At 36.3% G+C, this 14,884-nt stretch overlaps 1 protein-coding gene across 1 annotated transcript in view; it reads left to right on the top strand.

Annotated features, from left to right (window-relative positions):
* LOC134531360 (trypsin-4-like) overlaps window positions 1-14,884 on the top strand; it is a 178,056-nt gene that overhangs the window by 141,803 nt on the left and 21,369 nt on the right. The gene's annotated exons all lie outside the window — the stretch shown is intronic.

Here is a 14,884-nt window from a genome sequence, read left to right as displayed (position 1 = left end):
ACACGCGGTAGCCTCGTGGCGAGCAGTGGTATCGCCCTCTGCGGAGGAACCGCGTGGTTGAGGCGTGTCCAGCTGCAGCCCTGGCCACACACGACATGCAACCTCTCGTGCTTTCAAAATAATTTGTCGAGATTTCATTTTTCAAACCTAATGAAACTAATTTGAAATGAAAGAACCAATTTCTTCAGTGGGTTTTATTAGAATGGATATCTTACATCTGTGAAAATTCATTAAGATCGTGCAATATCATGTAAATTTCTATGGACGAAATTCATGATGTGTAAATTAGATATAAATAATGTCTTCTTACAACACTTTTTGATGTACTTTTTCCAGGAAAGTGAGCGTGTATTCCTTAACAGTCAGTTTAGGTGATAAATCACGCAATGGTTTCTGTCAACCTTTTTTTGTAGCTGAAATTCAGGGCCACTAACCTATTACTGCGCTTCACCATAACTCAAGATTGTGTGGTCTCAGAAGGCACTATGTGCTGTCTTTGGATGAAAATCTGAACCTTTTGTTTAATATTACCCGAATAATAGGAGGGACGTTTTATCTCACTGAGAGAATTGGGCTGGAATATTTGAAGCGTAATCGAACGCTTTGTGATGTCATCTGCACGCCAACCGTCCGTCCTTCTGTTCCCACCATTCCTTCTTCCCCCCTGCCTGGTTATGTGTTTCCTCTCCTCTGGTGCGCTGCGCAGGCGCAATAGCATCTCCGTAGGGCATGTGAGCAACTCCAAGCATTATTTTCAACCTCTTTCGTCTCAGTTTTTCTTGCTAGTTGGTCATAAATTGTTTCATTGAGGCCGCTTAACTTCTAGCTTTCAAATTTGATAATTAAATTACTTGTTTCGGCTTGCCACTTCAAAATTAATGTTTCGTTTTAGCCTTGCATATTATAAGTAGGAAAATGAGAGTTTTGAGACAGGTGGCGGATAGAGAATCTGACAGGCATCAGTAGGTATCTATAGTTCATCCTGGGACAGGGGGTGAGGTTCGGGAGCTAAGGAGCCACGGCGGCCATATTGGATGACTTAATTTCCGGCGAACATCTTGGATTACGTCACTTCTGGTGGCAAAACACCTCAAAGGACCTCATTATGCACCAAAATTTCCCTTTTTCGAGGGAAAATTTCCTTTTTCGAGAAAATATCCCCCTTTTATCTGCTGTAGGATATCCGGAGATGCAAGATCCGAAAGGAGGGGGGGGGGGGGTCGCAAGATCCGCAGGGAGGGTCAGTTCTCCTATTTTGGGGAGTGCTAGTTTAACTTGTAAAACCCTATTACCTGTCATTTCATACATTTATTAGGGCGCAGATTTAGGGATCGCGTCGGTCATCTTCGATTACGTTACTTCCGAAGACCACTTTGTTTTTCATAAATATTCCGCCATTTTATTTTCTAGAATATTCCGCTATTTTGTTTTCTAGCAAATCTAGCCACTTTGTTTTCTATAACATCCCGTCATTTTGTTTTCTAGAACAGTTCACCATTTTGACTTAGCTCATCATGCCAGTCATCTTTAAAGTCCGTAACTATTAACTTAGAAAATCGGGAGAAATTTTTAAAAATGTATAAAAAATATTTTATAAAATTTTATTTAAATTTAACCGTCATCAAACGCTCAACTCCTATGCATTACTCATTCCATTACGATTACATCATCAGCGAACGCCCCACTTCCATACATTTCATATTCCATTACGATTACATCCATCATCGAGTATCCCACTCCTAAGCATTGAACATTCCTCTACGATGAAATCATCCTCGAGCACCACACTGCTATGCATAGCACATTCCATTAAGATTATATCATCAGCACCCCACTGCTATGCATTGCACATTCCATTACTATTACATCATCATCGAGTGTCCACACTCATATGCATTGCACATTACATTACAATTAAATCATCATCGAGCACTCCACTTTTGTATTAAACTTTACATTACATCATCATCGAACGCGCCACTCCTGTGCATAGCACATTATGTTACTTTAGCATCTCCAGCATCTGATGGAGACCACCATCTTGGACCCGCCATCTTTGTGGATGTCGTCATCGAGTATTGGCTCCTAAAGTATTTTAGTGTATGTATGTAAGGTCGAGTTTCTATAACCTGCCAGTGTTATTATGACCCTTATAGGCCAAAAAATCCAAAGTAATTTTTTTTAAGACCGCCATATTTTGTTAAAGGCATAGTCATTTATGATGTTTTTATGTATAGTCTGTGGTATATGTTATCAATACTATCGTTGTAGATGCGATGGTTTTAATCATGATAATTAAATATATTTAGTTAGTTTAATTTTTTTAATTTATTACTCCATCTTAGCGGACCAGAAATTTTTCAGAGTCCTCACAAGTCCGTGTTTGCGTACGTGTGATTTAAAAGCTGCATGAAAGAAGATATTTTAATATCTGCGTATAATTACATTTTACCATTCTCTAAGACATTTTTAAGTATCAGTACCTTGGAGGATAAAGGTTATAAAAATTAAAAAAATAATGAGTATCATGTAGGTAAAATCTTATTTATTAAATTAAGAACATATTTTATACAACAAAAACTATATATAAAAAACTGAAACCATATACCAAAAATGGAAACTATACAGCAAAAAACGGAATCTATACAGCAAAAACGGAAACTTTTCAACAAAAACGGAAACTTTAAAACAAAAAAACGGAAACTATACAGCAAAAAAAGTAACTATAAAACAAAAAACGGGAACAATACAGCAACAAACGGAAACTTTACAGCAAAAAACGGAAACTATATAACAAAAATGGAAACTATACAACAGAAAATGGAAACTATACAATGAAAACTGCAAGTATGCAACAAAAAACTGAAACTATATAAAAAATGGAAACAACAACAACAACCAAACTGCCAAAATATTTACATCCAACATATAACATTTTAAATTTCAACTTAATGTCTGATCGCTATAGTGTATATGATGCAGTTACAACACTCACCTAAGCCATTACTGCCGCTACGAGATGCACTTCATATCGAATAAAAATATTTTTGTTAGTCGTGACAAGTAGTCGAATTAAATAAAATATTTTTTTAAATATTTAAAACTATTTAATAAAAAAACACGTACACCTTCACACTACCCTCTCCCCCCCCCCCCCCCCCACTAACACAATATCATTCAGAGGCGCGTTACCGACCCCCTTCACAACACCCCACTCCGCAGTACTCTCCATACTAGCCATCTACTTTGTCCACACAACTATACAAGCATCACACAGCTCGGTGTGTGATTAGTGTGTTCATTGCGTGTTCGTTGTGTACAGTGCGTGTTCGTTGTGTACAGTGCGTGTTCATTCCGTGTCAAGTGTGTGTGTATTGCATGTTCATTGCGTGTTCATTGCGGACATTGTGCGTTCTTTTCATTTGTTGAATTTGTGTCGTTTCGTTAAATGTGTTTTCTTTTCTTTTGTTGAATATGTGTGTTGTTTCGTTAAATGTATGTAGTCAAGACTAAAGTTAAGTCAAGATTGACCTCGTGTTTCGGAGACGCCTGGTCTATACGTCTGTATTGAACATGAAAATGTTAGTAAGTATAGAAAAAAATAAGTTTCATGATTCTGATTATTTTTGTCTGTATGAAAATTTTTTGTTTATTATTATTCGTGGCAATTTATTTTTTTGTACCATATGGCCTGGGTTAGACTCTGGTATATGCACTACAAATTTATTCTGGGCGCAAATGTTTCTTTATTAGGCTCGTTTTCTACTCTCGTTCCATTTTTCGTACTTTGAGGCGATTCCAACAAGTACTTTTCATGTACCGGGTTATGATTTCAGCAGCGATTTATACGTGTTAGCGATACGGCCGGGGACGGAGGCGTGTGTGACGCATGTTGAGGTCAGGTTGTTGGTTACCTGACACGTCTGCAGGCTTGTGAATCTCTCCCCGCGCGTCGGTAGACGATTCTCGTTCAGGCGACCTCTGCCTCGTGATTTTTTTTTTTAACTTTTGTGGTTAACGAGCTTGTATTTAGTTACTTTGACTAGTCGTACGTGAATACTTTTAACTTCGCATTTGGATTTACTTTTCCACATGACGCAAAGAAAAAATACACAGTGACGGGTAGGTATCGAATACGTGGTTCTTACTATATAAGTGACTGGCACTTGGCGTGAATGCTAACTCTTTTGACCTGTTGATTCGTGTAATATTGATGATTTTTTGTTATTTTTCCCCGGACCTTCGACTGTTTAATATATAAAAAAAAAATTAATTAATCCTCTACTGCATGGTATCAAACGGTGGACAGAAGTGAACGAATCAATCATTATTTTAATCAGTGAATTTTTTAATATATTTTGGAAATGTTCCAAATTTATAGCTAAAAAATTACATATTTACAAGAAGGCGGCCAAATATAAATATTGCGGATGCCACATTAATAAATGAATACTGCACTTCAGCGGGTAATTATTAAACTATTATGGCGGAAGCGCTCTCTAACAGACAATAACAATATTTCGGATCCAATATGTCGGCCTCTAGAAAACGAAAACCTTTGGCCACCATTACGTCATACCAAATGGCGTAAAATCTGCCATGACATGAGTGTTGGGAGGTCAGTCTGCCGTTGGCTTCTGTGGAGGTTGAATCCATCGCCATTTTTAATCGAATTTTTTCGTGGTTTCAAACCCAGTGCCTTTTTATTAATTTTGCTATCAAATTTAATTATATAACTTTTTATAAATTTTAAAATGGTTTTCTTGTAAAAATCGGATAATAATTATAGTTTTTTTAAGATTGTAGCCATAACGAAAATTTAAACGATGACATCATACCTACTTCAAAATGGCGGCCGTAACGAAAATTGCAACGATGACGACATAATTTTCCTTCAAAATGGGAAATGTTTCCTTGAAGTTGGGAAATTTTTAGAAATTTTTGAGTAATTTTGAGTAATGGTTGAGGAATTGTAATAAAATATGACACCAAGATGGCCACCGTGATGTCACAATCCAATATGACGGACACCGGCACCGGACCCAGGACCCAGTTCACAGACCTACAGTTTTATACTACTTACGACTGTTCACAGTGCGTTCAAACCTAATAAAAATGAATTCTACCTGGCCAATTCAGCATTCTGTGGAATGTGTAAAGGTTTTTATTACCTAAATGGTTCTCTTACATTAAGAGATGTTCGTACCTATCTAACAGATGTCAACAATGATATTGTTAATAAATTTGAAGAGATATTGGTAAGAATTCGGTCAGTGAAGTATAATTTGTGGCTCTATTATACTTATGATAAACCTGAGCCATTTCAAGACGAGACTTGTAAAAGAACATTCAAGACTATGAATACTGCTATTTACCTATCACACATTTAACTAACACGTGTAAATGATGCTATTGAAAATATCTGTCGCGAAGCGGAAGAATACCAGGGAAAAGGCAGCGAAAGGACACTCAGTCATGTGGACCAATTGCAACTGAGAACAAACAGACTCTGGTCATTGCAAAAATAATATTTATTATTTGCTCATATTTATGTTTTTGTGGTAGATTAGGAATTATGTAATAAATTGTTATTTGTAATTTTATTGTTTTATTTCTCGAAACTGTCACTTTATTTGGGTAATTGTAATTAAATTATATTATTTTGCACCCAGTGAAGATAAAACTAAGCATTGTTTTGTGTTAGAATCAATCATATTTTTAAAAGTGAATTTTTGGATGTTATTTTGAATATTTCCCGAATTTTTTGCGGAAAAATTACAGATTTTCAAGAAAGGGGATTTCAATATGGCGTGCTCCCTGGAAATAAATATTTACTGAACTCTAGTGAGTAAAAATTAAACAAATATGGTGACATCGCCCACTAGCAGACGAAAACAATATGTTGGATACAAACTAGCAGACGAAAACAAGATGACCGCCATGATATCATACCGAATGACGTAATATGTGCCTTGGCATTAGTGTATTCCATGTAGGAAAAATCTGTTGCCATTTATAATCAATTGACCCCAAAGGTTTCTAACCGAGGATTCCATGATGCAAGTTAGTTTTTATTAAAATTTTATTCATAATTTTTTTTATTAATTTAAACATTTTTCCCGATTTATTAGGATACAAATTATGGATTTTCTAAATGGCTAACATGAAATAATTTTAAAATATTGTAATCTAAGCTGGTGGGTGTTATGTGAGAAGAGTTTTTATTAAAATATCATTTAAATTGGTTTTTAATTGTTATTTTAACGTGGGGAATCGAAACGAGGACTGAAATGATTTAAGTAACTAAACATTTAAAGTAGGCAATTATATATATATTTATATATTTTAAATTATTCGAAATTTTCCTGTTATAGATTAAAGAATTTCAAGACTACGTTCAAGTTCAAGGTCTCTGCTAGGGCTTTTGAGGGAAAATTACCCCACTCTGAGGAAAATTGCCCCGTACTGAAAAAAAAATTGCCCCACTCTTAGGAAATTTGACCTCTCTGGATTTTTTGAGGAAGAAATTGGAAATTTACCCTCAAAACGTGAATTATTCCCTAAAAATAGGGAAACTTTTAGGAATTCTGAGTAATTTTTCAGGAATTTTGTGGAAATTTGACACCAAAATGACTGCCGTGACATAATCTTATATGGCCGTCGGCACCACAGCCACCACACCCTGCACCCTGTGTCCGGATATACTACTCATAGTATTTCAAAAGTTATGACAAATGCGATGCGCAGTTTGAATGAAGAGATGATACAGCCGTTCAAAGAATTTAAGATATTTTTAACGATTCATAATCTATAGGAAATATTGAAGTCAATAGGCTGCATTCATTGTCTCAGTTGAATTCACGTATTTCCGACATTCCCGCAAAATTCGGTAAAATGCACTCTCTTCTGTTGGAGAAAAAAATATATATTTTTGAGGATGCTGTGAGTCGTGCAGTTGTAGCTGAAGCTAAAATTATGCTACGGGGAAATAAGAATGAATATTTGCAAAAATTTGGATCTAGAAATGATATTCATGCAACGACTGTCTCAGTTAGTTCTTTCCATTGATGGTGTAAAAAACATTCTTGATAGGTTAATTTCTGTCAGCTTAAACCTACTGTGACTGTTGTTGGAAAACCTGCACCTCTGAAACAAAGCTCTAATCGAGGTTCGAAATCTCGGGCCTCGAAACCTGTAAACTAACAGCGTATCAAAGTCTTCCTTGCTTGGGTGGGTTCAGTCAGGTTGGTCAAGGCTGGTAAACTGGAGCAAGTTATTAAAGACGTGCGTGCCAAGTATCTATTGGCCAAAAAACTCCAGCTTGAACGGGATTCTGTGAATGAAATTAATTTTGAACCAATAACTTTACGTTTGGGTAAGATTGGGAAGACGCCGTCTATGAGCAATGACTCAATTATGTGAAACCGGAAATTATAAACCCAAAGTCTGAAAAAAAAACTTTTTGAAACGTTCTTTATCTAGCGAGGAGAGTACAGATAATGAAGACTTACCCCCAATTGTCCGATCAAGCAAACGCAGGGCTGGTTTGCATGTTGCGTCTAATGAATACATAGGCGAAGAGGCTCAGGTCTATCAGTCAGGCTTCAACACCTGGCTAAATGACACAACATATGCCGTTTATAAACGTAAAAATAGGTGGTATAAGGGGAAGAAAGATATATTATTCGTGTGGATTCTAGGGAGCCAAAAATGTATTCGTTGGTTGCTTTAAAACAATATAAAGAATTATTGGAGATTACAGGAGCCATTTATAAGTGCAATGAATCTTATAGCATGCATTATAAAAGTGTTATGCATCCTAAATTCGATATTACAAAGAAATTATTCCCAAGCATTGGCATGTCTCAGAAGAGTGGTTTAATACAAAAATAGGACTTAGAGGAAAATCAATTTTGTGTGTTCTAGGATTCATGGAATGAACTTGTAGACAGATTAAAGTTGTTAATGGCTTCCGAGGCTGCAGGAAATACTTCACATAGTAACGAATTAGCCTACTTTTCATTATGGAAGAACTACGTGAATCAGGCTACATTTCAATATTAGTGCACGGTGCACCATGGCACACGTGTTGCATTGAGGCGCTCGTAGTATTTTTCCATGGCGAAAAGTAGAGATGCGAGGTTTGCACAATTTAATGTAAATATATATTGTAGAATACATTCCATATTCTTCTAAAAATAAATGTTACAAGTATATTCTAATCGCAATTGATGTTTATTCTAAGTGCGCTTATGCTGAACCTGTTAAACCCAAGACAGGAATTTGTGTTTATAAAGCGATCAAAAAATATTCCAAAAAAGTCGGGCCATTTTGCCAAAATTCAGAGCGATTTTGGTAAAGAGTTTTATAATAAATCATTTCATGAAATAATGAAAGAAAATGGATTAACACATTATTCCATAAACAGTTAAATCAAGGCAACTGTTATTGTATGTTTTAATCGCTCATTGCAATCTCTGATTTGTCGTGTGATGACAATACGTAGTACTGAAAAGTGGTTTATGATTTTGCCTGATGTTCTACGTACATACAACTCCAGACATCATAGAGCAATAAATATTCCTCCACAAGGCATAACCGACAACTCAGCTGAAAAATGTATACAGAATCATTAAGAAAATCTATCACCTCAGGTCTAAGGCGCGAGTTGGCGATTTTGTGGATGTTTCACGTCATAAATCATTTTTACGAAAGGATACCTGGCAATTTGGACGAATTAATTATTCAAAATTGTAAAAATACGCAAAATATTTTAATATATCAGATCTTGATAGTAATTAAAATAAAAAGGAGACTTTTATAATGAAGAGATTCAACCTACCAACTTCCGTGATGCTTTCTTCGTTGTGAAGATTCACAAGCATACGAAGACTCTTCTATTAGTGTCATGGGTTGGTTTTACTCCTACGTTACGAACGTGGATTGCGCATGACTAATCTGTTGTTGTTGACTCTCGAAGTGCCCCTCCAGTGGGAGAATGAAATGGGAGCAGTTTTCTAAACTACTGTACATTTCTCTGACCCGCCCAAGACGCAGGTGAGGTCCGGCGGAAAGTTGAAAGTTGCGCGGCTGTGACGAGCCTCGGTGACGGATGGCAGAAGTTATAAGTGTTCCCTTTGTGTTTTAATTATGAGGAAGTCACTCGGGAAAAGACTGAGGACCCTTTTTATCCTGGGGAATGTGTTTCTCGCGATGTGAAAGGGGTGAAAGAAGGAGGAAGAGGGATGTCCGTACGTTTGGTCAAGGCTAAGCCCGCATTTCTTGTTTGAACTCAGCAGCAGTCACAGTATTTTTTACAGTCATGCCCACGCTATTTGGGGTTGTGTTAAATGTTGTGCAAATATATAAATTTTTTGACGAGATGTTAGGCTGGGATATCGACGAAGTTCATGAAAATGTACATGAAGATGTTGAAGAAGATTATATTGTAATGGAAGAGGGAAAGGACGTGGACTATGGACCAAACAAGGATGGGGAAGAAATTGAAGAAGAACGTAGCTTGGGGGGAGATAAGTGAAGAAGGTCGAGCCACCGGTGATTACACCTCGAGGCTACAAGGAGGAAGAGTGATTTATATATATTCATTTGTTTAGATATTAAGATTTTGGATGTAGGAATTAGTTAGTGGGGTAACCCACTTTTGTGTTTATCCCTTATCAGTAATACTCCAATTGTTATTTACAGTAGGAATATTATTGGTCTCAAGTCAGGGTTTTAATGGTCATTCATACATTTGTAGCTAAATGTTGCAGCTGAATGCATGATGGCGAGAATACCCTCTAACTAGTTATGTCTTAGCATATTTGCCTTTGGGGGGATAAAATGTTTTGCGTGTGACATTCGGGAATACTGCCGTGTAAGTGGAATACACCAACTTGTGGTGAGTACCATTTTTTAAGCTAATATTGCATGAGAATTTATAAAGTTAAATTAATTTATGGAATTAAACATATTTGAAGTGCAAAGTGTAGGAGTATTTTCGAAAATTTGTACAAGTCATATTGCATGCATCAGGTGCACGAAACATAACGGTTCCGTCATTTTGAAATGTTGCCGCCATTTCCAGCATTACATGTAGTGTGTTCTTCCTGCCATTTTGATACCCTAGTGGTGAGTAACGCAATTATAGATTGCGACTGTCGTGCGGTCTGCCCGCCATTTTTGGAAATATACCCTAGTGCGAGTAACACAACAATCTCAAGAAGACACTAGCGAACCTCGTGGCCATTTTGAAAATAAAATATGGTGACACACTCTTTCTGCCATTTCTGACATCAAATATGGTGGTGATCCTGGTATCCATCTCTGATACTACACTCTAGCTGTGATATCCATGCCATTAATTACATACTTGAGCATTTCATCTTCCCCTCTCTTAACTTCTTCCAGCTTCCTCCTTAGTCCTCCTTCCCCTTTCATTCACATTCCTCTCCTCCTCCTAATGATTTATTTGAATACCCACAACATTAATTTCGCTCAACTTTAAAATTTCAACTACACCTCCATTATTATTTTTATATACCTTATTTACTTCTCTGCTTTTCAATTGAGTCGGTGATCGAGTGGACAAAGTGCTCATATCCCAACCTCGAGATCACAGGAGTGATCATGGATCTCAGATTTTTACAATACAAAAATATAACACAGCGACTGTGGTGCTACCACCTACCTACCAACTTCTCAACTAACTGTGATGTCATTCAAGATAGCCAAATCAAAGATGGACGACAACATCTATCCCCCAATTACTCAACTTAGTCCAGCAGGAAATCAAAAGAAAATATAATTTGTGGGAATGAGTGGTTAGGGTTTGCAGAGGGGGGAGAGGGGTAGAAGGAGTGGTGGGAGGGAGTAGACCTGTCCACACCAATAAATAAACAGAAAAAAATTTAATAATGATTAATGGGCTTAGCCCCCTTGTTGGGGTGACGTAAGTGGGAGTGGGGAAGGGGACCACCCAGTTATAGGGGGAGAAAACAATAGAACGATGGAAAAAAATTAATGTTGACTGACAGAGTATGGGGTGGGGGAGGAGTGGTAGGGAAGCGGGTGGAGGAAAAAGGGGTTACAATGATGAATTCATTAATTTGCATATCCTTTAGATATCCAGAATGCCTATGCTCCCTCTACTGTAGTCCATAAGAAGAACTTAGTCAGGCTTCAGAAAAGCGTGAAAATAGGTTTAGCAACCCAGATGTTGGTTCGTGCGAGATACGTGCTACTGTACTTTTTATCTAATTAAAACAATCATTCATTTTTATGTTACTTTTGCAGTGTTTATTTAATGTTATGCAACACGATCACGCCACACAGGATAAACTTTTATTACACTGTATTAGATAATACAATACCTCCCATGCAAAAAAATCGTGACCAACCACTTATACATCTTAATCAATCATGTCATGGAGATAAGAAAATGTGTCCGTTTAAATGAATGTATATATTTTTTTGCTCACTGATTGGATTTTTTATTCTCAAAATATTCTGATTGTTTCCAAACCCAGTCAAAAAACTGAATTCATAAATATCTAAAAAAAATAAAAAATAAAAAATAAAAAAAAGATACAGCAATTTTTGGAATAGTATTAGCAAATACAGAATTATTATTTTAGTCAAATTATTGTTACCTGAATAGCTGTTGAAACTAGTGTTGATGGTAGTTCTCCGAGCCTAGGAGCCAGGAACTGTATTGTGGATGGAGTCATGATCAACCGCAATTACATCATGTCAGCCATCTTGAATGACTTTGACCTTTGACCTAAACCTTCAAAATTTTCCAAATTTTGCCAACAAATTACTAAAAATTTGCTCAAAATATCCCCCCCCCCCCCCCAAACAAAAAATCAAAATTTCCATTTTTGAGATAAAAATTCTAATAAAAAGTTTAAAATTTTTTTCTAAATGACTCAAAATATTTTTGCCTTCAAAGGTCTAAAATTCCACACATAGGCATACATTCCCCATTAACAAGCCTCCTATAAACCTCTGGAAGGGAGCTTTGACATTGAACTAGATCTCGCCCAAATCTGAAAAAAAAATTAAAAATTAAAAATTACAATTAATAAAAATTTAATGGAACATAATTCCACCATTTAGAAAAGTGATGTTATGGTGGCTATTTTCAATTCCGACATTATTATCGGGACAAATCGATTAAAAAATTGAAACATATAAATAAATATAAACAACAATAATAATAAAAATTTTAAGAAAATAATTCCCTAATTTTGAAATTTAAACATCAAGTCGACCATCTTGAACATCTGAAAATATTATCGTAATATTCAAAAATATTTTTAATTAAATAAAAAAATATTTTAATACAATTTTATAAAATTAAAATGTAAAAACCCACTACGTCATTAAGTCCTCGGTTCTAACTCGATGAAAGCAAAAAGCGATGGATCGTTCCTCCATTGAAGCCACCGACAGACTGACCTCCCACAACTAATGCCAAGGTAGATATTATGCCAGTCAGTATGACCTCACATTCATCATCTTGGATCCGCCATTTGGTTTTCGTCTGCTGGAGGCCGCCATCTTGTTTTCATCTGCTGGAGGCATCTACATGAAGAGCTAGTTACACATAGTACATACGTCGTTTGATAGAGGGCGCTACCACCTTATTATATTAATTTTCCCCTCTAGAGTGCAGTATAATTTTTGCCAGGGCACCTGTCTTCTTGTCGGCTGCCTTAGCCGCCATCTTGGAAAACTGTAATTATTTAACTAGAAATTAGGGAAAAATTCCAAAAATCATCAAAACCTGCAATTAATAAATTGATTGATTCGATCGGTTCCTGTCCTTGGTTCGCTACTTGATCGAAGAACAAATTCAAATTTAATTAAAATTATATTAATTTAAATAAATATGGTAGAAAGTCTTAAAATAGGCTTAAATTCTTCTAGTAACAGCCACCAGTAAGACGATGATCAAATATTGACTGCCATCTTAACGCTCTATAATTTTTTTAATTGTAAATTCCGGGAAACTCCAAAAATTCATTAAAAATTTACTCATAATTAACTGATTGATTATATCGATCCCTGTCCTTGTTTAGATCCTTGCTTGATGCAAACATGTTTATTCTAGGTAATAAAAGAGACACTTTTTAATAAAACATGGGCAAAATCCTAAGAGCGGCTTAAATTCCTCAGGTACCATCCTTCAGTAAGCCGATGATGACATATTCACCGCCATATTGTAAACTCATAATAATTAACCTAGAAATACGGAAAATAATTCTAAAAATTATCAAAAAACCTTTAAATATCATGTTTGAAATTATGTGTGTACTCGGTTCGATCCTTGGTCAATACAAAAGATTATATACTTATTTAATTAATCACCGTCATTGCAAACAATGACTCCTACCGGCTGAATAAATATGTTTCTTGATATCACTACGACTACAATGGGCTGTACTCTGTGCGCTTTAAAAAAAAAAAAAAAAGAGCGCCAACTACAAATTTATAAGCAAAACGTCTCCGAACCACAAGCCAGGCCATGTACAAAGTCAGGCAAATAGAATGAGTAAATAGGAACCGCGAGGCCTAGTATTTCTCGATTTCTGCAATCTTCTTAGGAGGCGAAGCAAGTGCTTTGAATGCCTTTACATGTGCCTTCAGGGCAGATAAACATGACAGACGATTAAACAGGCGCGTCCAATTGGTGCCCAGTCATATCCAGTTGGTTGTCTAGGAAAGTCAGATAGGTTGGACAAATACATCAAGTTGTTGGCATGATACACCCAGTCAGTAGCCAGACACGTCTATTCAATAGCCAGTAGGTGAGAAGATGCATCCAGTTGGTAGCTAGACATGTCTATTCAGTAGCCAAGCACGTAATCAGCGGCCAGGTACAATCAGTTTGTGGCCAAAATGTCCATTATCAGCTAGACCTGTCCAGTCAGCGACCAGGCATGACCAGTTGTTGGCCAGACACATCAAGTTGGTGGCAAAGTATGCCCGGTCGGTTTAGTGTCAATAATTACGAATTTCTAAGATGTCGTCCAAATTTAAAAATGGTGGATGCCGTGAGAGATAACTGTCTGTTATTAAATAATACTGCACTCGAGTGGCTAATAATTAAACTAATATGACGGCAACACACACAGGCAGATGAAGTGTACTACATGACACCAGCGCTCCTAGTAACAAGTATTGAAAACAAGATGGTGGCGATGTCCTCTAGCAGGTGATGTGTGTTAACTAGCGCTACTGGTATAGAGTACTGAACACAAGATGATGGATCCAAGATGGTCACTGGGGTCAATGTTAAAGGTCAATGTCAAATGAATGATCAAAGGTCAAGGTCAAAGGTCAAGGTCAACAGTCAAGGCCTAGTTGAAAGGTGTAGTGGAAAAAAATTAAACTAACATGGTGGTAGCGCACTCTAGCATACGAAAACAAGATGGTGGCCTCCAACAGATGAAAATAAGATGGCGAAAGTGACTTTATACTAGCTGTCGATATATACCTTGACATTAATGGTGGGAGTTCAGTCTATCGGCGGCTTCCATGAAGGAAGGATCTGTCGTATTTTTTTTTATTTTTGACTGCCGGGTTCGAACCAAGGATGTATAAGCGTGTTTTAAATAATTTTTTATTAAAATTTGATTAATTAATTTTTTTATAAATCTTAAATTTTTTCTCATTAAAATTTGATAATAATTACCGATTTTTAAGATGTGATTTACATTATTATTTTTTTTTTATAAATTTTAATTTTTTCCCCAAATTTATAGCATAAAAATTACGGATTTTTTAGGTGGTGGCCGTAACGAAAATTGCAACGTTGTTTATAAATAACATTTTATTAATATTTGATTAATTAAAAATTTTCCCGATTTTCTAGTAT

Source organism: Bacillus rossius, chromosome 3 (genome assembly GCF_032445375.1).
Source record: "Bacillus rossius redtenbacheri isolate Brsri chromosome 3, Brsri_v3, whole genome shotgun sequence".
Lineage (NCBI taxonomy): Eukaryota > Metazoa > Arthropoda > Insecta > Phasmatodea > Bacillidae > Bacillus > Bacillus rossius.
Note: the sequence above shows the minus strand (reverse complement) of the source record. Positions and strands in the feature narration are given on the sequence as shown.